Genomic DNA, 26476 nt, shown 5'->3' on the forward strand with positions numbered 1-26476 from the left:
TGTATTTGCAATATTTTAACAGTGATCGTTTTTAAATATACCCAACGATAAATTTTGAAATGCATCCAGGATAATTTTGCTCTGATGTCTCTGCTTCTCATTCTCCACATATACCCATACACCATAATTTATTTACACATATTAGCTGCCTTTCTGCCTTTCTGAAAAATTAGTTTCTGTGCCCACATTATCGAATGCATCCTTTTTTACTTTGTGAGATGGGAAGCGAAGCTTAGAAAGAAAGAGTTAATTCAATTGCCAGGGCTTAATTTTCTGATGCATCTGAAGCCGCCTGTCAACTACCAAGAGCCTATTTTAATTCCTTTGTATGATGAAAACACCCTAAGGACTTGAAACATTTAATGGGACAAGTGTGCAGGTCACCTTCATCACAGACTGTTGGTGACTGCCAGCAATCAAACTCACAGCATTCACCGTCTGGTCCAGATGTTCTGCTGCCCAGGGCACTCCTTGTACACTCAGCAAAGGAATGTTACCAAATTCCCCCACAAGCCTGGTTGTCTGTATCAAAGGTGAAGGATGTACCATAGACCTTTCCCCTTCCCGCTTGCTAATAAGCCCACAGGCACAAAAAAATCCTCTGTCCTCGTATTCATTTATAGCTGGCCATACATTCCTTTCCTTGCTTATCTGAGAAGTGTTAAATGCCGAACTTTGTCCATGGTTAGTGCTGAGATCACATGTTGAATTTGAACAATCAGGGCTTCATGCAGGTTACCAAATTAAGTGATTTATCTTAGAAAGATGAACAAATGTCGGCAACAGACTTATGAGCTTCTGGTTAATTTATTGCACCAATAAAGTGTTTCCCCTGTGAGCCTGTCTGCTCACTGAACATTTGTGAAGCTACTGACACCTCCCCCTGCACCCAGAAATTTACCTTAGGGTCTGGGAAGCAGGAAGTAGTTGCACCTAGATTGTGGATCTCCGTGACATTCCCTCTCTCTGATGGTCTTCTGCCAGTTTACAAATAGACCAATTCTACAGTGGGGAGGTGAAGGAATCACCACACCCTGGGTCTTTCCAAGGTTGTACTAGCCAGGACATTTTGCTCCCCCTCATAAAACCTCTCCTGTTGGTTTCACTAAGGTGACCTTGCCACCTTCTGAACTGCTATAGGTTTCCTCCCTTATGTGGAGTGTCTTGCAGGAACGGGAGAGCTTTGAATCCAAGGCCTTTTCCCTATCCACCATTTTCTTCTCTTGCTGCCATTGGGACTGTCAACCTTCTCTGCCCTCAGACCTCTCTGTCCCCCTGTGAGTGCACAGCATCCCATAGGCCCTCAGTTGCCCTCTCAGGAAGCTTAGGATAGCTCCCAAAGACTTTTCTCTTTTCATAGGCATTCTTCTTCCAAATCATTGATTTCCCCAACTCACTGCTGGCTCTTTTTATCCTTTTATCTACGGGTTTTAACACTGAGTATCTCTCTAATGGAATGGAAGGAGGACTAAAAATTAGTAATTATATATCAGCTGCAGGGGAAAGAAAAACAATACACTCATAGTTACAGATTTTGTGACAGAATTAATAGATTTAATCCAAGAACAGGTCGTTTGTGTTCTGTGCTGTAAGAAAAGTACATAAGAAGTCTTGATCTATTATTTATATGTTTAATTATCACTGCATATGTTCAAATGTGATGTACGTATTAAAGCAAATTATACAATTTTGTAACAATATATGAAAATTTATGTATGTTAATATGTTTTTAAATAAATAAACGAAAATATTTTTTTCACATTTACAGCAACACGGCCCTTTCTGCCTTGGAGAGTTAGGCTGCAATCCTAACCCCATTTACCTGGGAGTAAGCCCAACAGAACTGAATAGCACTTGCTTCTGAGTAGACCTGGTTAGAACTGCAGCCTTAGGGAAAGGGAAAAACTCTTAAGGATTGATTATGGGGGTGGGGGAGAGGACTCTTAGGATTGGTTAATTGTTGTTGTTGGCATTCATCTGTCTCGAGCTCTGGGGGTGAAGTCAAACTGCTGTGTTAGCAGCACGGAAGTGACCCCCCAGGGCACAAGCCTGGCCAGTGTGTATGGAGGTTCTGGGCTGCCCAGACAACAAGACCCTCTCTTGGCCTCACTGATGGGGTCCAAAGGAATGCAGAGCAATACGTTTGGCACCAACCTGGCTGCAGGAGTTGCCAGAAGGAGGCGTACAAAGTGCCTTCCAGCTGTCTTGGGGACTCTACTCCGGATTTCTGTAGAGTTTACCCCTTAGGCTTTTCTTCTCCTGAAGATATCCTACAAGGCAGTGGAGGCTTAGGACCCAAGGATCAGGAGTGGGGCTCCCTCGGTGTACCTGGAACTGATCATGAGGATTCTCCAGTGCCATATCTACCCATTTTGTCACAGACAGTATCGCTCTGCTTTCCCCCCAATTGTACATAAACATTCACAACTGCAGATAAAAGGTTCTGTTGCAAACTTCAAAGGGGCACAGTGGAGATTTAGGAGGCCACTAGGACTTGTAGACTCCTCCCTCCTTCCCAGTAACAATATGTTTAAGGGGCCCCTTATCAATAGGCCACACAGGTTGACTAAGCCCAAGAAGCTTACATGTGTTCCATTTGAGATCAGGTAACTTTCCTTAACCAGGCTGCAACTGACCAGTTCATACTATCTTCTCCCTTACTTTTCTTTGTGCATGAATTGGTATTTTTTATTACTATGTACTTTAAATTGGACGTCTGCAACATAGACGGAATTAGAATATAGAACATGAATTGGATTCTCAGAAGCAAGGCAGAAGGGAAAGGCATAACAGAGGAATTCTGCGCACTGCACATTTGCATTCATTTTAGGGACAAAACAGAAGTAATGCCTCAGATGCATGATCAGATCTCTTGACTGCTTTCTCCCTTGAAAGTAGTGTTGGGTGGGGCGTGTTACACTTTCAATTAGAGCAGTGGCACTGGCCACTAGGGACTCAGTTATTTATCCTGTTTTGTGTGTGTTTCCCCTCACCTCCCTACCATGCTGCTATTAGCCCTGCTTGGGGGGGGGGCAATGCCCATCTCCCCTCCTCTCTCCTTCCCTCAGTAGGGCTAACATCAGGTTTGGAAGACAACTCAGATCAGAAAAATGGTGCAGAGGAGAAAGGTCAAACACCACTCCCCAGTGCTATTGCTGCTGCTCTGATAAAACTCCTGCAGTTACTTTTAAGTTTAAAGAAAATACTGAGAAGTCAAGTCACAGATCTTGTACGTCACATCTAGCTTGACCCTTACTATTCCCATGGGATGGAAGAAGAGGGTAAAGATACGTAAGATCATCTTGAACATAGGGATAATGTTTAACGCCAAAAAACTTTATTTGGCAAAATCAATAGGCCACATATTATTTATTTATAAGGAGCCTGGTGTGCTGCCCGTTGTACAAGGCAGTATTATACCTTCTGTTAAATGGTGATCAGTGCCTCCGTTGTCAAAACACCGTGCCCAGGAAAATGGTTTTGCAAATGAGCTTAATGCAAATGGGACAAAGCTGCACAAAGCCATTAATAATTTAGGGAATAGAGGACATGAGACTGTTATTGACAAGCCTGGCAGATTGCACAGAGGCTGATGTGATGCTGAACAATGATGGAGAAAGAGGAATCCATGGAAACTGACCTGGAACTAAAGGTGAAGGAATCAGCCTATTTCCAGTCTGGGTCGCTTGTACATCTTTTTTGCCCATATTTTTCCTTCATTCTGTTTCCACGTTATTTTCCACAATTTAAAAAAGGCTGATCAAACTTATTCAGGTGACCAGTTCATGACCAAAGGCAAGAAAATAATAACAATAAAGCAGGGAGACGGGGGAAGAGAAAGAGATACTTAGTACCAAGGTCTAGATTGAGACACTAATGGGAGAGGATCTCTATAGGTACTTAAAGGTAAAGGGACCCTGACAGTTAAGTCCAGTCTCAAACGACTCTGGGGTTGCGGTGCTCATCTCGCTTTACAGGTCGAGGGAGCTGGCGTTTGTCCGCTCTGCAGACAGTTTTTCCGGGTCATGTGGCCAGCATGACTAAGCCACTTCTGGCGCAATGGACAACAGAAACCAGAGCAGCACATGGAAACGCCGTTTATCTTCCCGCCAGAGCAGTACCTATTAATCTACTTGCACTTTTTGGGGTGCTTTCGAACTGCTAGGTTGGTAGGAGCTGAGACCAAGCAACAGGAGCTCACCCCATCGCGGGGATTCGAACCGCCAACCTTTTGATCGGCAAGCCCAAGGCTCAGTGGTTTAGACCACAGCGCCACCCATGTGGATCTCTATATTCAGGTGTAAAAGTCTTGTGACTTTCCCCTTTTCAAAGCAGCAGCAGCATGCACTCTCTGCTCTGGAGAATAAGAAGACTGTATAGACCAGCATTATGTCTGAAGCTGTTTGGTTGCTTTCCTGCTGCCCGAAGCATCTCCAAAAGTGGCTCATGCACTGTGATGCCACTTAGTCACCTCTCCTCTTTGAGCAGGATGTCACAGGATAGATAGCACTTTATGTTTGTTGAAGGAAAGGTCACCATGCTCCAGTTAACTGACAAGGCAGAGGAAAGCCAAGTACTTGGGCTCTCCAGACAGTAGCTGAGAACATGTAATCCTAAGCAAAAGAAGGGGGGTGTTCTCTCTTACAGTGAACTTTGGCCACATACTGCTATCAGTTCTTAAAGTGAAACAGTGTGTAAACAGATTGTAAAAGTGACTAAGAGGGACACAGACGTCCAACAGACTAACACATATGAACCCCAAATTAGTAGCGTTGTTAGGTCACAAAATAAAAATACTCTGAAACTTGGGTGGAGCTCTAAAGTAGGTCCAGGGCAAGTAGTGGGGCAGAAACCAGGGCAAAACCTGTTTATTCTAGGGACACAAAAGCATCTTGCTGCTCATTGTGAAAGAGACTGAGCCCTTGTGAGCATTCCAAGCGAACCCTCATGAAACCGTGGTGGATTTAGGACAGCGTAACTGGTTCCACTGATCTGGGAGCCAAGCCTAGGGGGAGTCGCAACTATGATGTAGTGAATCTAGCAGATTGGAAGACAAGAGGCAAAGGGTGCTGAATTTTGGCATCGCACAGGGCGCTGCTAAATTTGAAAGACAAAAGTCTGTGCCTGCACAAAGGTTCAAGGGCTTGGCTAGCATTCAATGCAGCCACTTGCAAAAGCTCACAGCCGATGTGCCTGTCTCTAGTACCTTCCCATTTCTCTTGCCCACATCACCTGGAAATTTACCTTAGGCTGGCATGGGAAGGAGGAGGCAGAAGAATAGGGGAGACTCTGCAGGCCCCAGCAGAGAGTCTTCTCCTACTGAAGACTTTAACTATCAACCTTTCATCAGAATTCCTGGTGGAAATGTTGTGTGCAGTTTCACAGAAGATTCTAGGAATACTAGTCCCTAATACTGGGGGGGAAGACACTCTGCTGAGGCCTGGAGAGTGTCCCTCTACACACACTTTGCCCTAGTGTCTTAGAAACTTACCCCAGGGTGGAAAGGAAGTGTCAGGTGGCAGCAGCTCATAGGATCCAGGCCAGCAGGGCCTTGTTTGCACTGCTAATTGCAACCTGCAAGCAGAGATCGATTTGCCTTGGTCTTACTCAAGCAGGGGTGTTCGCTTTTACAACTGCCCCTAATGGATTGCTCACGACATTGTTAACCTGTTGCTTTTCTTACTAATCATGTCCCAGGAAGCAATGCCATCTGAAACCAGGCCCCCTGCAAGAAAGCGAGCCAAGCCTCCGACTGCAGGCTAAAGCACACGTTATGCAATAGATGTCCATGGGATCGAGCATATAGGATTTATAAAACATCCATTCCTGTTTACAGTAGCTTGAGATCTGACTTGCCTTCAAGGCTGTTGGGTGTACCCATGCCTCAGCCTTCAGTTATGTCTACAGCAGCTTCTCACAGCTTCTGCTGCTGTCATCAGCCAGCAAACTGCAGCTGCCCTGACCCTGGGCATGATAGCCACGCTGCCTCAGCTGGCAACCATCTGCCACAGTTGTCCGAAGCTCCTCACATGGCCAGAAAGTTGTGCTGTTATTGCTCACCATGTCAGCCTAGACGTGGGGACTCACAGGAATAGGAGAGAGGGGGCATTACTCTCCAGCTATTGCTTTCACATCAGGTCCACCCCACACCTTACAACTAAGTATCTCCCCCTGCTCGGTAAATGTGTCTGTGTGCTGCGTATTCATGTGCATCTAAACAAACAAAAGACGTTCAAAAATAAATAAAAAACAAGTACAACTGGCAGCCACTGTGTGTGTGTGGGGGGGGGGGGCAACGTTGCCCTTTTCATTTTTGGAAACCAGCCAGAAAGTAAAGTAAAATTAGAGGCAGCCATAAAATAGTCTAAATCACTCATGAAAAGTGTTAAAATTCTCATTAGGGAGAAAAACACAGTCTAGTCCAAACCTCAAGTGCAGATTTGCACATCCGGGTCAGTGGTTGCACAAACAGGTTTCTCTGGGTGACAAAATGCAGATCTCTGTTCCTACAAACCAGTGGCGGAGGAACCCTCTCCGGAACCTGGGGTGGGATGCCGAGGGGCGGGGCAAACTGCCTTGCGGCACACGCACAACATTCATATGGCTGCGCATGCGCGGCATCCCATATGCTCACCGTCTGAGAGGCAGCCCATACGGATGCCCATATGGGCGGCACATGTGAGCGGCAGCCTGTATGGATGCCGTGCGAGCAGTGCCCATACTGACTGTGCGTGCACCCTCGGCCGCTCTACAGCTGGGGGTAGGCAGCGGGCCATCTTGTCACCCCCCCCGAGTGGTACCGGGGACGGCCCCCTGCCCCCCCTTCGTATGCCCCTGCTACAAGCCCTTGGGTTACCATGATTCTTGGTGTACTGGAATGTTTGGTATGGGAATAACATCAAACAAAACAAAACATTAATTGGGACTCTATCTCATGCAGAAAACTCCTCTTCTGTAGATAAGGTATGTGGAAGTTTGGTGGCATGCCTCTCTTTTGCCTACTGAGGATCCCCATACAGAATAAAAATGAGTACACGTGCATGTATGTGCCTCCACATTCAATCAATACCCATTTTGGATTTTATGCTGACGTACATGAGATTTGCAAAGAAAGAGCATGATTTCTAAATATTATAAATAAATAACCCATCAGGAAATAAAAACAATAAATCTCATGCAATGCAGGCAAGAAGCAAGTAAGTTGATTGAATAATGGACCCAGCCTGCTACAGTTATTTCATTCAACAAATGAATTATGACAGAGTTGAGGAAACTGCAGCTCTCCAGATGCAGTTGGACTTCAACTCCCATCAGCACCAGCCAGCATGACCAGTGGTCAGGGATGATGGAAGCTATCATCCAATAACATCTGGACGACCACAGGTTTCCCAACCCTGCCTTATGGAAATGGCTGGTTTGCCCCTGTTAATGGTCACTCAACTTCTCCCACAAGTCAGATCATTGGCCCACTTGGCTCAGTACTGTTTACACTCTTCAGAATTAGGGGACATTGCCTCATTGACATTACTGAAATAAGATTCAACTGTTAATCCATTTGGCTTTCATACTTTTGCCTCAGGCACCAAAATGCCTTGAGCCAGTCCTGGGTCCATTCTTGGAGTTGCTGTGCCTGTGATTAACTTATCAACAGGAGGCAGTTAGGAGTATAGGGTGGGGAGGTAAAGTCCTACCTGATGGCCACAGGCAGTCAAGTATCACTATGAATATAAGTAGGATGGCCATTGTCAGAAAACAGAAAATGCATTGCACCAAAAAGTGAACAAAAGAGGACACAGATTTGCATGAAATCTGCACATGGCAACTTGTGTATAGATGCAAATTTTAAAATAGTGACTATAATTGAAATAGAAATAAAAAAATCTCACTTTAGTGGGTGACTGCGTGCCCATTCATTCAGCTGGCCAGGAGCTTCTGTCTGTTGATGGGCACATTCAAGGCTCCCCATTTTTATGGTTCCTTAGCTTTAAACCAGACTCTGACTACACAGCCCTTCAAACAGAGGCTGTCTTCAAACAGAAGACTGTAATCTGACAGCCCCTTCAAATAAAAACTAGACTGTCCTCTGTTGGCAGTACTGAACTGATCTCCTTTCACACATTCAGGTGAATGTGGCTACAGAGGGGAGAGCCCCTGATCTGCGTTCAGGAGACTGCACAGAAGAAACAATGTGCACACAAACTGTAAGTATAAAGGCATCACCCATGCAATTGCTGATCCTTAATAGACAGTATGGTTTGCGAAGAGATAGGCTTTTTCACATCCTCACCTGAATGTGTGCATGGGGCAGGCCCAGTGGGCATGAGTGGATGCACAACCCCACCCTCCTGTATGCACCTTCTGTTGAACAGGTTAAAGGCGGCCTTGGTCCCTCAAAGATGAATGCAGCTGAAGCTTGAGAACATCAGAAAACTGCCTGAAGCAGGAGATTCAGCTTGGAATCATTTGGTCTGCTTGAGCCAAGAAAAGCAGAAAAGCTGTGTGGATAAGCAATGTAGGGATGAGGACTTTGAAGTTTGTTGAGCTCCCTGCTGAGTGCATAGATGCACTTGAAGCAAGATGAAGGAGGCAGCAGAAGTGTGTGTGTGTGAACCTTGCAGTAAAGAATGAACTACTTTTTCCTAGCTTCATGCCAATCTCCCTCCCTTTGGAAAAGCAAGCAGCATTTAGCCACAAGATGTGAATGATGGAGTCTGCTTGTGTTACAGAACCATAGAGGCATAAGACAGAAGGTGCTTTAAGGGTAATCTTGCCCATCAGTTTGCCCGTAGCACATGACCAATTTATTGCAATAAACCCCAGAGAGAACCCCAACACCACTTGCTCTGTAAAGTCAATGATATCCCTGGCTTTACAGTCCGAATAGGCAACTGGAATATTCTTAGTCTCCTGTTCTGCACCTACTGTAGGCTGGTCCATTAGGACAAATGAGGCACTGCCCCACCATCTGTGTTTAACATCAATAGCATCCTCATGGGTTTTTGTCTCTTCCAACAGGGGCAAAATCATAGGTTGTTTTATTTTTAAAGTAAACAAATGAAATATGGGCAGAAAGTGAAAATGTTCACCTGACTGGCTGGCAGGCCTGTGCAGAAATGGTCTCTGGATATTCTCCTTTCTTTCTCTGTGCGTATGTGTGTAGGGGCCGACCATTTCATTGAATTCTCCAGAGGGAGGGGGAAATTATCCAACAGTTTTGTTGGACTGGGGCTCGACATTAACAATAACAGTAGTGTGACTTACTTCTTTCTATTATCCTGAATGTTTTTTGTTGTAGCTGCTAACACTCACAGGAGCCAACTCCTAGGGGCCAAGGGGGCTTTGGGCCCCCAATAAAATATTTAAGGGGGCTAGGCCCCCCCAAGTTGATGGTCATTGCCATTCAAATGGTGTGTGCCCACCATGTCATGTGATCAATTATGCAGGCGGGGCTCACCTGCCCCCACCCAATATTTTATTCAAGTTCGCACCCCTGGTGCTGCTGCAATTTGGCCAACATTTTGCATCCCCACAATACCCTGGACCTAGTGTCATTCTGGCTAGACTGTGTCACACTACTTGTTCGTCAGCTAATACACTAATACATGTGGGGTGTGTGTGTGTGTGTGTGTGTGTGGGAGAGAGAGAGAGAGAGAGAGAGAGAGAGAGAGAGAGAGAGAGAGAGAGAGAGAAACTACTCATAGAAGGGAGTAAGGATGCTGACAACCAGCGGATAAGAAGGCTAAAGTGAACTACTTTATTGCCCCAGTGTCTCTTGTTGGCTCAGTGTGACCATCATTTATTTGGGCAAAAAAGGGAGGCACAAGGCACCATTTACTGCTCCAATTGCCTGCAAGAGATCAGAGCTGTTGCCAGGCCTTGCGTGAGTTGGTGACAGTAAGAATTGCAACACACTAAATCCAGGCTCTGTCTGCAGATGTCAGATTAGAACTAAACCACCCCAGAAAAGTCACTAGTGTGGAACTGGCTCACACCACTGTCACCTGCTGCACACTGTGTGTTATCCGAGAGTCAATGCAACTCTTGAAGTGGCAGCCAGATAAGCAGAGAAGCTGGCACTAATGAGGAGCTGCAGCCACTGATTTATGTCAGGTATAGACTTTCCTAGTTCACTTACTCAAAGTCCACAATATAGCCTGGCAGGATCCTCCTTTGTGGGCTTGGATTAGGGTAACGGGCAAGGCGGTGAGCACCTGATGGGTGCTCTGATGGGTACAGAAATCTCTGCACATCACTGTTGGGAGAGGAAAGCTTAGAAACACTCTTAAGCTATTTTATTACCTCCACCCACTCTTCCATCTTTGGCTTGACCTTACTGGTATTTGTTAACAAGGGTGCATGCTAAAAGACTAGGGGAGTGCTCTATAAGTTTATAAAAAATATGTAACTATTTTAATGTGAAATGTCAGAAAACGATGTGGGCTGGCCTCTGTGTGTATAGTTATGCTGTTCCCTTCAGTGATATCGCAGACACTATTCAGCAGGTGTACACGACACTGGCACAATTACACTTGACACAACTGTCACACAGACATGGTAAATGCAGGAGATGCTGCAGTTTCCCAGTGACAAAATGCTGTAGCATGAGTGCTGGAAAAAATATATGGATGCCTCCATATAAGAAGTGCTACTTTAAGGAAAGACATTTGGATCCCCCTCAACAAAATATGTAGACATTTATTGTGCATTTATTGTACTAAAAACCTTTAGGCCACTTGAGGGAGACGTGCAGAGCTAACTCTTTGGCAGCTGGTCTAAGGAACATCACTGCAGTCTTGGGCTGAAGTATGAGTGTAATAATCCCTGCTCTTTAAGTGGTGTGCAATTCATACACAGCCACCCAGGCCCAACGATTGGACTGCTATCAAAGCAATTTCCTTATTAACTCAGTCCAGGTTGTTTCTTCAACAAACTGCACCCCTGCCTCTTGCAGTTGTTTTAGCAAAAGAAAACAAAATTCAGAAGGGAGAGCAAGTAAGCAATAAGCTTGGAGTTTTCTTTAGTGGAAAGAGCACTACGGAGTGCAATTAAAACCAGAGGCCTTTATTGGAATGACTCTGCTTGCGTTTGCTGCTCAACATTTCTTAGCTCCCCAACATTGCTTTCTAAGCAAGCTTTCAACTAGTGGGAATACTCTGGGCTACCCAAATAAGGTCTCGGATAGTCTGATCGTAGATCAATGCTTCTGTTTCCATGTGGCCAAACCTCTGGAGTATGTCATTAGATGGAGGATTGGCTTTACCGAGTCATGCTTTCAGTTTTCTTTAAAGCATAGGAAGAGACCAAAATGCACTGCCCTAGACATCACCAGTAAAGAAGAAAAACAAGTGTAAATCCCTTAGAGGTTTCATTACAATCAAGCGGTATATAAATCTTGGTAAATGCAACAAAATTAATGGTGTGTAGGTAGAACCAAAGTTATGCTGTCACTAGGGCTGATGAGAACTCGGAGAGGTTCAAAGTCACAAGGTGGGAAAGAAAGTGCTATTGCTCTGTTTTCCAGAAAAAAAAGTCAGATTTCTTGCCGTCTGAAGAAAGATGGAAAATACATATGATTACAAGGGCTGGATGTTGAATTCATGTCAGTGCCGGCAAAAAGTGAATGTACAAAGCATGACCGTTTCACAGCAAACATCTAGTGTGGAAGCAGCCATATGTTGCTCAATGCAGATTAAGAATTCAAGCCCCAGCCCCATACAAGAATTAGTAATCAAAATGAGAACCAGCTAATAAAGCTTAAGAGTAGCTTCCTCCATTATTTTCTGTAGAAATCCCCAATTAAGATTTCATTGATCAGAATCATCCATCCAAAGTTAAGCAGTTTCGATGTTCTTATTTATTTCAGCACATGCTGAATCTATACCTATTCCATTTCTTGTTCCTTCTGAAGTGTTTCAGAACAGCCAAATAGTTCAGCAATATTACAGGAGGAAAAAAGCATGCATATGTACGTACACACACACACACACACACACACGATGGGCAGAATTAATCCGACTCAATATTATCTCTTTGACTAATTGATGCTAATTAGATTCCTAATGAATACCAGACAGATATGACTACAGTCCCTAATTCTGCAAAAACACATATCTATTACAATTTTGCTGAGGAGCTGGAGGAAGAGGGCAACTTCTAGGTCATCTCATGTTCTTTCCTACCCACTGCTGACAGCGAACCACACTGTTAAGGTTTCTACATTTGGGATCTGCACCATTTGTGGACGGACTCTGCTTCTGATGTATTTATTTTATTCATACGCTCTTGTTTTCATTTCTCTGATTCCTACCTCCTTTTTATTCCTTGTAGATCACTTAAATTGCTGAGTGATACAAAGCCTCTGCTTTTGCTTTTTTGATATCTTTCTGTCACATTCTGCATGTACCATTTTAGTTTTATAAACACTTCATTGAAGATAACAGTGTAGTAGCACCTTAAAGACTAATATATTTAGACCTGATTTGCATGTAATGCTAAGCCAAACCATAGCTTAGTGAAAAATGAGAAAATGAGTCGTTTTCCAAAGCACAGATCACAGCCATAACAATGCCAAGCAATGGAAAAGTTGGCAGTAGATAATGTCACAATGACAGCCATACTTTGTTGTGGGCCCTTGCACAAAATACATTTTTGACTCTGCCACCCAATTTAGATTATACACCAGTATCCAGTTATATACCTTCTGGTCAGAGATTAAACACTATTCTGAGTAGAAAATATTTAATTAAATAAGAAGTACGTATCTTCAGAATGCACACAAATTATAGATCCACTTTTACACATAATAGTAATTGACATGACATGCATAGGATTGCACTGTCTGTTTCACAGCATCATAATTGCTAATGAATTCTTACTCAGCAACTTCACATTGGGATGTCTCTTTGAAGACAGCCCCCCCCCCCCCCGGTTTGGTGATTTCTAAAGATCTGCTGTAGCTTGCCCTCGTTTCTGAACATTATCACTTTAAATATCTAATTTGTGTCCAAATAACCATGCTTGCTTAAGACAGGGACAAAATACCTACAGGATTCACCTCAGGGATTCTTGAAACCACAATGTTCTTTTATAGGAGTAAAGAAGCAGACTGACAAGGCCAGATGTGGCTGGAATTTCAAAATGGTTGTGGTGTCCTGTGGCTTGCAACAGTACTCAAGGCTCAATGCTGCAGTAAAGTGCAGTGAGTGTTAACAGCAGTTACTCAGAAGAAAGCCATACTGTACTCAGTGAGGTTTACTCCAAGATAAGTGGGCACAGGTTTGCAGCCGAAGACCCAGTTCTCATTTTATTATTGAAGTGTGATTTCAATGTAAGGGGCAGGGCTGGATTTAGATGAAGAGAGGCCCTAGGCTAGGCCGCAGGTCTGGGCAGGCCGGGTCTTCCTGTTATATACCTGCTGGGATTGACAAGGCATATGACCTTCACCTGAATCTCATAGCTCTCCTGACAGGTGATTTGGTATGCAGCCACAGTGTGGAAATAAAGGAGGAGATTGCCCACCAGATACCAGGCACTCTATTATTCAAATTAGGCTCCAGTGTTTTTCTTACAACACCATTCACAATGGATTAATCAATTTTAATCTAGCATGTAAATTCTTAAAACTTTCTTATTTGTTAATTTGAGCAACTACTGCTCTCACTTCATTACAAACAGTATTTCTACCTGCAACACACTTGAGCAAACCTTCTCCTTTTCCTTTCACAGATATTTTGTTGCCATTTGCAACTGTAGCTGCCTCTGATTAGTTATCCTTTAACCCTTGGGGGGGGGGGGTTAGCATCAGACATCATGTACATGGAAGTTGCCAAATCAATTAACCAACTAGAAGGATTATTGTTAATAGCACCACTTTTCCTATAACTTGATATTGCTGGATAGTTCTGATGAACTGCAAAAGCATTTTTAGTTTGCTTTCTGTTGCCACCCTGGAACTTTTCTTTAATAGTGCCACTTTGTTTTGTATGATTCCTTGCAAATGAAGGAAAATAACTTTTCTGCTTGTACATGTTGATAATAAAATTTTGTTTACTGAGAACAAACAAGATTGCACAAAAACAAGATTGGGTGCAGTCCTGGCCAGGACATAGGCATCCTGTGACAAAGGTGACCTGTGTGCTTGCATGATTAAAAGCTGTTGGGAACTTCAAGGTCCCTGCTCTCCCTTCTTATGGTCATTATATTGAACCTGGAGACTCCAATATAGAGCATTCCATGTTAAGAAGGAGGGCAAGTGGGCACCCTAGCAAATGACAGGGCTGGAGCCTTTTCACTGGTGGTACCCATTGTATGGCTCACTCTTCCCAGACTTGCTCTCTTTTGGCCTGTATTTTGGAGCTTTATAATTTAGGAAGACATTGGAAGAACTGGTTGACAAGTCTTATCAGTCCCTTACATATGAGCGTATTTTATTTGCTGCTATTCTGGGCTTCTGGTAAACCATGGTTTACACCAGCGTAATAGAATTGGCCAGGATGCCAGAAGGGACACAATTTATGAGCTTTTTCCATTATCTGCACATCAGGGGGTGTTCAGCCAACAGTGCAAAGGCTGAGCTGAAGCATTCCCTGCTGATTACCTGCTTTCAGCAATAGGGGTCATTGTTTGGTGGTACCCAATTGGTTAGCTGTCAGATTCTAGAGCTCCCTATTGGTGGCTCTTAGGAAATTCACAAAATACAGAGTCCATTCATAAAACACAGTATTCATTCATAAAGCAGTAACATAAATCTCCATTGCTACATATTGGGTGTGTATTTCAGTGGTTGAACCTACAGGTTTATGGCCATGCTGTAGTGTAGTGCTTATGCAACTGTGAATAAAAGGTGTCTGAGCTCATTGTGGCGGGGTTTGGGGTGACAAAACTGATTTCCAATAAGTGCCCCCCCCTTTATTTCCATAACGAGTCCTTGAGTCAGTACTTTGAATAGTGACACCAAGGACCTAGAAGGTGCAGGGCTTGTCAGTCCAATCCCTGCACAGTCTCATCAGGGCTGACCTTAAGGCAATTGGAGCAATTTGGCCAAATTGGGCCACACGGGCCACTCCTAAGGGGCCCCCCACACCAGGGTAAACTAGATGGATTTTATTTATATCTCTAAGATTTTGCAGACTTTGGCTATGAATGGGAGCCCTACAAAAAAACCTAAAATTGGGCCCCATTGCTTCAAATTGGGTCCCACTGGCTAGCCCTGAGTCTCATAGTTGCTGGGCCTGAGTTGCCCTGCCCTTGCATGAAGTCTTGGGTCTGCAAGTTTTGGGAGGCAGGAGACTGCGTCACTGGGGAGATGACAGGCTGGCTAGGCCCCCTAGATTTAGAGGCCCGAGTTGCCCTGCCCTTGCATGAAGTCTTGGGTTTGCACTTTTGGGAGAGGGGAGGTTGCTTGCTGGGGAGTGGGCAGGCTGGTGAGGCCCCCTAGATTTAGAGGCCCTAGGCTTCAGCCTATTTAGCCTATACATAAATCTGGCACTGGCAAGGGGATGGACAGACCACAATTGTCCTTGGTAACATCCTATTCTTTAGTAATTGTATGTAACTTGGTAGCCCCATCATTGGGGATGATCATATGGGATGTCTGCCTCAAGGATGTGGCTATAGATGAGGGGATAACCCACATGATTTTCATAAATGATACAGTGACATAGTTACTGGGGTCCCACCTTGGAGCAAGATTTTTCGTGCACATGTCAAACATATCACAACAGCAGCATGATGCACAGATCAGAGTCACAAAGAAGGCATGAAGAAAAGGTAAAAGGTAAAAGGCTTAGCCTGTGTGTGTGTGTGTGTGTGTGTGTGTGTGTATATATATATATATATATATATATGCCTCTGAAGCAGGCAAGCACATTTTAAAACTTATTTTAACTTTGGGACCAATTAAGTGATTTATTTAAATTCTCAGGACATAGCAACTTTTCAAACAAAGCTTGGTATTATTTTAAGAGATGTTCTAAATGCCCCTATAATGAATTACCATTATTTCACATTGGCAATCAATGGGATTAAACCATGAAGAAAAGATTTCATTGCATGTGAGGAAAATTCTGGTAGTGAAATCATTCTGTGTGTGAGAGAGGCAGAAGTTTTTTCGTAGCATCAGATATTTAAACACTGATTCACATTGTTCAAAATAATGTGAAGATACCTCCTGCTTTGGGTATTTTTTTTTGCTTCAGCTGAATACTGCTAGAAAACTTGGTTTGGAAATGGGCGAGGGTGGGATATTTCTCCTGTGCGCTTATTGATAAATGAAGTAATTAAGGTAGCCAGGGCTAGCATCAGCATCTGCCATCCTTGGTCAGCTGCCATCACCTCAGTGCTCTGGCAGGACCCACTGTGGGGTGGAATTAATCTTAAGCACTAGAAACAGTTACAGCTGAAGGAAACTGCACAGACCAGAAGGTGCCAAGCTGACTTAATCGTGTGAGGCCTCCTTTCCCTTCCTGAGCAGCCGTTCTTGGGAAGAAGAAGCCAGTGTATGCTCTGGATGAAGGTGAAGCTGATGTTCAATAAAGGGATGAGGCAGCTATAAAGTCTCTAGCAGAGGCCTAGCCACTCTTGATGCTACACCTCATCTAGCCTAGCTCCCTGTAACCTGTTGGGCAAGCTCCCTTGTTCTTGCTTCCGGACCTCTTTGACATATAAGAAGAGAATCAAAGCCACATAGTAGTGGTAGTAGGAACTGGGCAATGACCAGAAGACTGCCTCCCAACTTACATCCCAATGCCATATACAAGAATAAGGATCATCTTTGGGATCATAGAATTATAGAACTGTAGTGTTGGAAGGGACCCTGAGGGTCATCTAGACCAACCCCTGCAATTCAGGAATCTCAACTAAACTATCCATGACAGATGACCATCCAACCTCTGCTTGAAAACCTCCAAGTAAGGAGAGTCCACCACCTTCCAGTGGAGTCTGTTCCACTGTCAAGCAGCTCTTATCACCAGAAAGTTCCTCCTGATGTTGAGTCAGAATCTCCCTTCTTGTAACTTGAAGCCTTTGGTTTGGGTCCTACTCTCTGGAGCAGGAGAAAACAAGGTTGCTCCATCTCCCATGTGACAATTTGAAGATGGCTATCATAGCACCTCTCAGTCTCCTCTTATTCAGGCTAAAGATACCCAACTCCCTCTACCGTTTCTCATAAGGCTTCGTTTCCAGACCCTTGATCATCTTGGTTGGCCTCCTCTGCACACGTTCCAGCTTGTCTATATATCCTTAAATTGTGAAGCCTAGAACTGGACACAGTACTCCAAGTCAGAACAGAGTGGTATCTATAATTCCCCTGATCTTCTCTTTATGCTGCCTTGAATATCATAAGCTTTTTTTTTTTTTTTTTTTGCCTGTAATCACCTCAGAGTGGTGTCTCATTGGGGTGACACCACTGAGGCAGTTATTTTGATATTTCTTCTTTTCTATTAATAGTTTCTTTAGTGCATTGTTGCTGGCACATAGCTGCCCCATGCTGTGATACAAATGGAATGTGCTGGCATGTACCTACTTCATCCTAATGCAGTAGTGCCTATGTTGAAATGAATCTTAGAATCAAAAAAATTGCTACAGATGCTGCAAATTGAGCCTGGTTAATAAAATGGATGAAATGTCATATGGATCTTGATTATTGCGCACACAAAAAAATTAATCCAATTTGACTAACAAGAAAGGTTTCTGCTAATTCCTAGTCCCTGATAAATAGCTTCCCGCCAACTTTGTCTTGATTTTAATTTCTGACATATAAAGAAAATCCATTCGAGCAAAGGGCTTATTAAAGTATTATTCTGTCTGAAGATGTGACTCAGCTGGAATGAGTAAGGCAAGCTTAATGGGTGACCTATCAGGATGGAGACACTCTTTAGTGGCCCTTTTGATCCAACTTGCTGCAAGTAACTCAAACCGCAGGGAGAGTATAGCAGAGATTTGACTCAGTACCAACTAGCAATATAACTGTGGCTGGTATTTTTGACACACTTTTTATCTGCCATCACCTTTTATTAACACATTGAGTGTTGCCCTAGAAACATTCATTCCTCTCTTCAGATAAAGATTTCAGTTCAGGTTTAACAACTCCATTATTGCCACTGAAAAGGGCATGGTCAAAAATTGGTTTGACTTTTTTATATTTATATATAAATTTCTATTGTGGTCTCTGTGCCCTTAAACACTTCAAAAGAAAATAGCTTTGCCAAATATTATTAACGTAGCATCTAAGACTAGCAGCTGAGGAATGGTTGTGTTTCTGAACACAGCCATGATAGAAGAAGCGCTGTTGGAAGGCTACCTCCCACATTGTGACTGGTTTGCATGTAATGTTAGGCCAAATCACAGTTTATCACAAATGCACAGGCTCCAAGGGAGGAGATTGCAGCTGTTTCTTTCCATCTCAGGTCCTTCTGCTGCTACACTACTGTGAACAGAACCATGGTTTGGCATGTTGTCTGAACCTCAGCTTGCGGGTTGTCTTGCTCTAAGCAAACCACTTGTAATTTGTTTTGTTTTTTAAAATTTATATCCTGCCCATCTGACTGGGTTTCCCCTGCCACTCTGGGTGGCTTACAACATATATAAAAACACAACAAAACATCAGTCATTAAAAAACAAAATATCTTCTACAAGCAACAAACAAACCAATAAATCAACAGAAGTTGATAACAACAACAACAACCAGTTTACAGTTATACCCAAATTAAAATAACCACCAACTCCTACTAAACATTTAACCTACACCAACTCAACAAAAACAAAATAGAGGAACCAAAATTAGAACCATTCAAAACATTTTAAAACATTTTAGCCAGTTGCCGCAAACCAAGAGTTGTTCCAGCAATGTCCCTCCGGCCTCCCAGGAGCCTCTTTTAGCTGTTCTGGGTGAGTCTGGCCCTCACTCCCTAGGCCAGGTGGAAATGGGCCTTGCAGCAGGGAGCAGGTCTTTCTTCCAGCACTCATGTCCATAAAAGACAAACAACAAGCCTGCATTTGCACAGCACACTAGTCCAAACCATGGTTTAGCTCACAGCAATGCAGCATTAGGAGCACTGGAGGATGAGCAAAGTGACTGCGATCTCATCTCTAGGAACCTGCACACTCATGCACTCATGCTAAGCTAGGGTTTGTCTCAGTGTTATGCGTTAACTTGTCTCTGTTCTTTAAATGCAGTGCTGCATTGCAAATGGACACTATAACTCCACGGTGGAGTGTGTTGGTGCAATTTGGAAAAATGGGTGAAATTGCTCTTAGTGCTTGGGCTATGTCTTGAGGAGTCTATTCTGTTCAGGGTTTCCACTCCTGTTTCTGATGGAGTTGTCCAACGACTTTGGTATAAACAAACCTAAATTTGAAATAAAAATGAGTTTCCCCATAACATGATAATGGCCAGTGATCAGTGTAGATGCTGCTTATGGAAGGGTAGATTCTCTATCACACATGAAGATTACAAGCCTCACCTCCCACCTCTTGGCAGCCACTGAGTTGCCTGGTGACTACAGTGCCAGAGGCCCAAGACCCAATGGAAGGTCTCTGTCAGGAGCAGGACCACAGCAAAGAGGAGATATGTTTAGATCCAGCCATCAGCCAGAGGAGGACTGGAAGGAACTAATGCCACAATACATTTGTTAAATCTTTAAGATGCTCCAAGATTCTACTTTTGTGACAGCAGACTAACACAGGTCCTCCTCTAGAAAATCTTACATAGGAATAATATGGATTTTTAGATTAGGAAACAACAGGGCTGACACTGGACCTATGAGGAATAAACAGCTTAAAGTGGCATTTAGTTACTGGTATACGTACTGCAATCCAGTTAAACTCTTCCATTCAACCTGTCTCCTCCCCCAATAGTCAAATATAGATTTAGACAAGAGCATCAAATTCCAGTGGTGTCTCTTGGTAGAATTTGTAACTTCCTGCACACTGAGCATGAAGAGACCCGGCACATCCAGAGTTTCTGCTGACTTGATCTTCTCTTCACTTCCCTGTCCTTACGCTGAGCAATAGGTTTCGATCTATTTAAACTTCTTATCCTGTACTAATGAAAACTTTATTTTTTAAAAACAAACCCTGACATCTAAATAACCAGTTCTTTCATAGTATGCAGAGTTCTGCTGATCTACAAACAGCAATAAGACTGACATTTAGAGGGCATAAAACCTTTTGGGAAGCCCTAAAATATCCCCTAAGTAGGTCAGCTCCATGACCTGGATCTGTACTTTTAATACAGGAGTAGCCTATATTCTCACTCACTGTTTGCAGAGGAAGAATCAGTTTCGGGCTACAGATTTATTTTTAGCTGCTGAAATATGAGCCTTGGATGAGATTTTGTAAGGAGAAAAATTGTGAAATTGACCAGGATGGATCCTCTGATTTCAAAATGTCAAGTATATGCCATTGGGTCTAAACAGAAAGTCACTTCAGAAACGGATTTTGTACGGTAGAATTTCAAAGCCAGCTTTTCAAGCAGAAATACTTCCTTTGTTTCTTATGATCTTTTGGGGGTTATTAATCAAAGGAGATTTAGACAAATATTATTTCCTGGAAGAAATATTTTTTCTTTGATTTCCCATTCTACAATCACCTTCATGCAATCCTGCTCACTGTTATCTGTGGATAAACCCTGTTCTAATTCTCTGATGTAATGTTGCAGTGTCTTTTTTTGTAATCTCAAAATGACTGATAAACTGTTTACACCTGCCTAAGGTGGCTGCATGGGAAAAGAGGGAGGGGTGCTAGACACTAATGGCCCAGGGCTGTTACTGACTCCTTTAGGTGGCTGCAAACTTGACAGAAGACTTATGCAGCTTCATGTATCCCATTTAGAAAATGTAAAGCATTTTCATGAAATGCTCTCTGTTATGAACACATGGATGGCACATAGCCATCTGGTATGCTGGTTAAGAACCTACCTGCCTGCGCATTGTCTCACCGGTGTGGTACATGTTCTGGTTATCTCCCGCTTGGACTACTGCAATGTGCTCTATGTGAGGCTACCTTTGAAGGCAACTTGGAAACTACAGCTAATCCAGAATGTGGCTGCCAGACTGGTGACTGGGAGTGGCCACCAGAACCATATAACACCAATCCTAAAATACCTACATTGGCTCCCAGTACATTTCTGAGCACAATTCAAAGTGTTGGTGCTGACCTTTAAAACCCTAAACAGCTTCTGCCCTGTATACCTAAAGGAGTGTCTCCACCCCCCATCATTCAGCTCCAAGGGCCTTCTGGTGGTTCCTTCACTGCAAGAAGTGAAGTTACAGGGAACTAGGCTGAGGGCCTTCTCGGTAGTCATGCCTGCCCAGTAGAACGCCTCCTGTCAGATGTCAAGGAAATAAACATCTGACTTTTAGAAGACATCTAAAGGCAGTCCTGTATGGGGAAGTTTTTAATGTTTGATGTTTTACTGTGGTTTTATAAATTGTTGGAAGTTGCCCAGAGTGGCTGGGGCAGCCTAGTCAGATGGGTGGCACAACAACAACAACAACAACAACAACAACAACAATGTTCAGAGGTGGGAAAGGGTTGAACTCTGGAGAACCATGTCTTCAACCCTCACCCTCACTGTCATTCACAAAAAAAACAGCTTTTCCCTGACTGCCCTGTATGAGAGATTGTCAGGAACATATGTCATTCTCTGAGGCAAGATGTATACAATGTAGGAAACAGGGAAAGGGAAGGTAGTTTGTAGCTGTGCAAAAAAAGTCCCAAAATGGCATGTCTATCACCACATCAGATAGAGGAAGCTGTGAACATAAAAGGTCACAAGATGGATGGGAACATTTCAGAATCCGAAACATATAAAGAGAGGTAGAATTGTGTGAATATGTACACCATGCAGAAAACAACAACAGAGGCTTCAAACAAGGAGCCTGCAAAGGATTGAAAGTTGTACGTAGATGCCATTGGACAGACACAAAGAAGTGATGCAAAGGAACAGCTCAGCCTCTGATAATATATTTAAATCACCTTCCCTTAATAGAGAATAAAGGCTTGTCCCCTGTTAAAGCAATCCAGGAACCTAGAATTACAGCTTCTCCTAGTATGGGAATTGGCTATATTGTACAGCTTTCTTCTTCTTTTATAACTTCAGTGCTCTCTTCTTTCATTCTTTCTTTCTTTCACTTCCCCCTCTCAGTAAGTGACTTCATCTCTCACACAAAATTGTGTGCTGTGAATGCTCACTGCCCCCCATGGAACCTCATTCTAGTAATGGAGAGGATAGGGGTCAGTGCTTAATAATTTCTAAAGAAAGAAGATCTAGACTTTAATTTGCATGGGGCATATTCCACACATGCACAAGCCCCAGTTCTAACAGTGTGGAGAAGGGGAGGCTGCAAATGCTCAGACATAAGAGGATAGCATTCTGCATATGCTGAGATGCACACTCTTTATTAAGCAACTAAATTCTTATTTCTGCCTAAGAATTGTGTGCCATGCATTCACTGACTGCTGAACATTTACTGCTGTGCCTCAGTATTCTTCAGTTATAAAGCGGGACCAATGTTCTCCCCAAAAGCAGTAATGTCTACTCCTGCACCGGTGTTCCTGTTTGCATCTTGCAATCTTGGCAGGGATTTGAAATCCGCATACAATGTAAATTTGCATACAATATTGTTCACATATTAGAAACATGCCCAGAATAAATGATTCAGATTCAGTATCTGCTTGGTACTATTCTGCTAATAACAGCTTTTAAATGGTCCATCAATTTCCCCAAAAGTTTTTCCTTCACAAGATGAGCTGCATATTTATTTGGAAAGGAAAAGCTGTTGAATTGATGGCTGCTGATAAACTGTATGTTAAAGGAAAACAGTTTATCGTCTGTTATATGGGCAATACAGGCAAGAAAATGTGCAGTGTAACTAGAAAGAAGCAAATGTCATTTCTCTTTGACTGCTGTCCATTTTTCATTTATTTATTTTACATTTCAAACCCGCCCTCCTTTATCTAAGGAGCTTCCCCTTTTTTCCTCTTAACAACAACAGCCTCACAACCGTGAGGGAGTTTAGGTTGGGAGGTAGTGACTGGTCCCAATTCATCCATGGCCGAGTAGGGATTTGAATGTGGATTGCTACAGTCCTAGTCAGACACACTCACTGCTAAACTATGTCAACCATCTGTGACATTTATCTTGAACTTTCTACTCTGTGCCAGGCTTTGGACTGCAGATTATGACACTGAGGGGGTCTGTTGCTTGTGCGTGCGTGTCTGTGCATTTCTTCTTTGTCTGGAGAGATGCTAGAGTGGCGAGAGGCTTTGGAGATCACAGCTCCTTTCATTCCGTTTTTGAAAAATGCCCTTGAAATGCTTTTTATCTTCAAAGCATTTTCAAATTCTGCTGTAGCTTCAGTGCAAATACTAGGCCTGCCTAAGCAGCTGACCTACCAAGCCTGGCTTTCAAGTAAAGCCGCACTGATGCAGGTTGTTGCGGTCTCACCCACTTTCCACACCTATTCTCCTTGACTTTGTTTATTTCTAGATTTTGCAGCTTGCAGAGATAAGCGGCTAAAAGGATAGATGTGGCTTGGGCCTAGTAACAGTGGGACATAGCAGAGGCCACACTTTAGCACAGGTTAGGCAGAATAAGACCAAATGATTTCAAAGTGGGCTTAAAGTACATCTAACTCTGTGCTGGGTTGCGATCAGCATGTGTAAATTGCTTCATGATAGATGCCTCCCGTGATTCCAGTATCTCTCTGCGGGTGGCATCCAGCAGGAGGTCAGCAGAGGCTGTCAGTGCTGAGCAGAAGGTTATCTGCGCTTCATACAATCCCAGCCACCTGCTCCACTGGTGCAAAGGGGGTTTGGAGTGGATTGGTTTTCAAATTACGTACGACCTCAACAAAATAAAAATTAACAACAACAACAACAACAACAACAACTTAATGCCATATAGCAGGGGTTCCCAAACTGGGGTCCTCAAACTTCATTCAGGTGGCCCACAGCATGTCTGTGTACAGTGGTACCTTGGGTTACAGACACTTCAGGTTTCAGATGCTTCAGGTTACAGACTCCGCTAACCCAGAAATAGTACCTCAGGTTAAGAACTTTGCTTTAGGATGAGAACAGAAATCACGTGGTGGCAGTGGGAGGCCCCATTAGCTAAAGTGGTACCTCAGGTTAAGAACAGTTTCAGGTTAAGAACGGACCTCCAGAACGAATTAAGTTCTTAACCTGAGGTACCACTGTATTTGTAAATGAAGACAACAAATAGCATATCCACTGCATTAAATATTCATAATCATTTCTAATTCAAAGTGCTGGTGCTGACCTTTAAAGCCCTAAACGGCCTCAGTCCTGAAGGAGCGTCTCCACCCCCATCGTTTAGCCTGGACACTGAGATCCAGTGCTAAGGGCCTTCTGGCAGTTCCCTCACTGTGAGAAGTGAGGTTACAGGGAACCAGGCAGAGGGCCTTCTCGGTAGTGGCGCCCACCCTGTGGAATGCCCTCCCAACAGATGTCAATAAGCAACTATCTTACTTTTAAAAGACATTGGAAGGCAGCCCTGTTTAGGGAAGTTTTTAATGTTTAATGCTGTATTGTGTTTTTGAATTAATTTTATAATGAATGATTTTAGAGTGTTGTGTTGTGTTGTACTGTTGTACTGTTTTATTGTTGTTAGCCGCCCTGAGCCCGGCTTCGGCTGGGGAGGGCGGGATATAAATAAAATTTATTATTATTATTATTATTATTATTAATATTCGGTTGGGAGCTGCTCAGAGTGGCTGGGGAAACCCAGCCAGATGGGGGCGTATAAATAAATTATTATTATTATTAATTGTTCCTTCTATTTTTTATATTTTATTTATTGGAAATAAAAGAAGCAATAAAAATGCAATTAAAAATTGCACAGCATCTAGCACTACGCAATCCAATCGATACACGAGGCGGGGGGGGGGAAAATTAAGTAGTCCTCCAAGACCCCCAGCAATTTTCAAGTGGTCCGTGGGAGGGGAAAAACACATTTGGGATCCAGTACCATAGAGTAATCTAACACTTCTTATACAGTTGCATTTCTCCTCCCCTGCTTCAAGATTACAGCAGCAGAAACACAGCAGTATTTGAGTCTTTTTCAGATATTCTGATTAGGTAACACGTAGGGTGTGTGGCAGGTTCTGCTGTCAACCTGCACACATTGATTTAAACATTAGAGCATTTGCATCAGGGAATGGCTGTACACTGAGGAGTGGGCACCGGGAGAAGCCGTACTTGAGACTGACTTGAAAGAAGGGATCAGTGAATGGGGGCGGGCTGTAACAGCTGGGAGATTAGAGTCAGAGGCAGCAGAAGTGGCAGTACTGGAGAGTGAAGAACAGGCACACAAGTTGATGGAGTCAGGGGCTTCCCCACCTCTCCTGCTCCACTGTCTCACAGGACCAGAGGAGGATTGAAGAGGGAGGAGCACAGGGTTACATGCAGGCGGAGTCTTTGCCTGCTTGTACGCAGCTCGATTAGGGGAGATACATAAGCCAAGGTCGGGGTGGGTTTTCTCTGCTGTGGCAACTGCCTCATCGGGTGCACACCTAGGAGTAGCTGAGAGTCACAGAACCGACATGAATTTCCCTAACTTATAAGTGTACTTTTGACAATAAAGAATTAATTCCTCACTCTGGACAGTCTGTGCTTGCCAGCGCGTGACAACCTACAAATGCTGAAATGAATGCACAGGGGGGTCTATTGCCTTGATATTTGTTCTGTCTGCTTAGAAAAGGGCTGTAGTAAGAAGGAGCAGAAGATACGTCAGGATCTACTAGTAGATTTCTATATAATTTGCATTAGATCAGCAAAGGTTTCTGACTCTCGAATATTTAAGAACAGCAACAGCTAAGATACTTATTTAAAAATAAATAAACATATGAAATTAAGTTAGCTTGAGGTAAAACTAGGAGGGTATTTTTGTTCAAAGGGGCTACAAGCTCAGTTCTGTTGCTAAAACAAATTCTAGAGTCACCCTGTAGTTTAATTGTAAGAGTGTACCATCCCATCCCCATAGTCATTGCTTTACACATGGCTCTGGTACATAGACCTCAGGGTTTTACTAAAGAACAAAGCAGATCCCACATACCTGGCCTGCCCAACACTGGACTATAGTATTTAGAACTTTCTGCACATTGTGACCACAACTCAAAATAAATTGATTTTTCAGAAATATGACAGGGAAATATAACCTCTCTTTCATTTAGGTTCTTTCCAAAACACACGTGATTGATTTAATAAATGTTTGGTGCTAACACTAAACTACTAGGTGCCAGCCTTGGGCAGAATTTAGAAAATGTATCAAATTCCTAACCCCAGTTTTTTTAAACACCTGGACAACCAGATGCCTGGGATTAACTATTTACTTACTGCTTTGATTTTTAAGCTGCTGCTTAGCCACGTTCTCAAAGCAGAGGACATTACAATGCATATATTAAAGCCACCAAACACTTCTAGCCCTGTTTATGATTCAGATTTACTCAGATTCTTT

General features: G+C 43.3%; 1 protein-coding gene and 1 long non-coding RNA gene across 8 annotated transcripts in view; both read right to left on the reverse strand.

The window, feature by feature from the left end:
* LOC310755294 overlaps positions 1–24552 on the reverse strand; it is a 56657-nt gene extending 32105 nt beyond the window's left edge. Inside the window, exon 1 of the long non-coding RNA XR_014544289.1 lies at positions 24281–24552. This is a non-coding gene — a long non-coding RNA (uncharacterized lncRNA). The remainder of the gene's footprint in view (positions 1–24280) is intronic.
* SHISA6 (shisa family member 6) overlaps positions 1–26476 on the reverse strand; it is a 258658-nt gene that overhangs the window by 70207 nt on the left and 161975 nt on the right. The window lies entirely within an intron of this gene.

The sequence above is a fragment of the Podarcis filfolensis genome (assembly GCF_964270895.1).
Source record: "Podarcis filfolensis genome assembly, chromosome: 2".
NCBI classification, from domain to species: Eukaryota; Metazoa; Chordata; class Lepidosauria; order Squamata; family Lacertidae; genus Podarcis; species Podarcis filfolensis.